Raw genomic sequence first — 1761 nt, 5'->3', positions numbered from 1 at the left:
AAAATACCGGCCTTTCTCATCTTTTTAAGTGGGAGGACTTGCACTATTGGTGGCTGACTAAATACTTTTTTTTCCCCACTGTACCTTACTTTAAATTATTATTGCTGGAGATTCCTAGTAATTCCAGGTTGAAACCAGTGATTACTAACTCATTGTGGTCCATCTTTAAAACAAATTTTGTTCAAGTCATATTTCTTACCTGATTGCTCGCTCTGTGGTTCTCCCTTAGTTTCAAAAACTTAGTTTCAAGCTTACCTGTCCCTCCACAAACAGCGTAACATGCTTGTTCCTGTCAATGAAACTGACCGTAAGGTGGGATATAGATATTCCACCTATAACAGCGTTCCTCCATGCAACATATGGCCTATAGGATGCAACTCTCACAATTTGGGGGCTACTTTTATTCAAAAATAATAGTATTCCTAAAGTTTTTGGTTTAATCGGGTTGGAAGTTGTGTGTTCACTCTATTGAGTGACCAACCCATCTTATTTGGCAGTGGTTTTGCACTGATGGGCAGGGTTTCCGTGGGTCATTAAATTATATATTTTGAGGCCTTAATTGGTATAAAAAATAATTAAATGTGATTATAGTGGCATTTAAAATGAAAAGTCAAACACAATTAGACGCAAAATGACGTTGAAAAGGACTACTGACTGTGTAACTGTGAAAGTTGCATATCAGTTAAGATTAATCTTGTGCCCCTTAAGTGAGAAAGGGATTTGGGAACAATTAAAAATTAAACGCAAAAACATAATTTAATCTGGTTAATTGGATTTTCTAGTTCAATAACATTTGGGCTCTTCGTAACGAAACAAGTAGTGGTATGTCTGAGTAAAATTATCCTGGTTTTTGAGCTGTTTCAGAATTTAGCAGGACAAATTAGAATTTGTTTAATGATGAAAGTCCTCAAATTAAGCCCGAAATGTACAGAAAAACCTTAATGTTTTTTCTACTTAAACCAAATTCCATAGCATTTCTGTTTCAATTTTATGGAGACTCTTTACATTATCAGTGTTCTATTTCACAGCCTTCTTAGTGTTTTAGGGTAGCTTTAGAGTAACATTTTCCCTTCTCATTTATACTGTTAGAGCATAAAAAGAAAATGTTTGTGTGCACTATGTATAACAAATGTATGAAATCATACTCGCCATTCAAAACACTCGGTAGTGTTACTCCAGATAAAATAATTTAAGTTCACTCAAATATTAGGCTAAAAGTTAGCTACAGAAACCAAGCTAGCAAGATGTTTTAACACTTCACATGGCAGTAAAACATCAATGTTTTGTGTACTGGAAAAATGAAAATCTCGTTTGGGCCGCCACAGTCTTATATAGACGCAGAGAGACAGATGGTCATTGGCAGTTCTACTCCCCGGGTGAGACCCACTCCAAGTGGGAGTTATATTTTTTTTGGAAGCACGCGTCCCGCTCTCCTTTATAAAAATGCCGCCCCGGCTGCCTGGTTTGCCAGTGCAGTGTTGCCAACTCAGCGACTTTGTCGCTATATTTAGCGACTTTCCAGACCCCTACAGCGACCCTTTTTAAAAAAAAAAAGCGACTAGAGACAAATCTAGCGACTTTTCTGGTGTCACTAGGGACGTCATACACAGTCCACTTTGTTTTAAAAAAATATATAAATATTAAGATTTAAAGATAAAATTGGAGGTCCAAACCTGTGATTGTGGTGTCAGAGATGAAGTACATGCTGGGAGATGTTCCATATATATGTAGTTAGATCAACACAAGGATTATTAAAGAGAA

Source organism: Cyprinodon variegatus, unplaced genomic scaffold (assembly GCF_000732505.1).
Source record: "Cyprinodon variegatus isolate N-32 unplaced genomic scaffold, C_variegatus-1.0 Scaffold818, whole genome shotgun sequence".
Classification (NCBI taxonomy): Eukaryota; Metazoa; Chordata; class Actinopteri; order Cyprinodontiformes; family Cyprinodontidae; genus Cyprinodon; species Cyprinodon variegatus.
Note: the sequence above shows the minus strand (reverse complement) of the source record.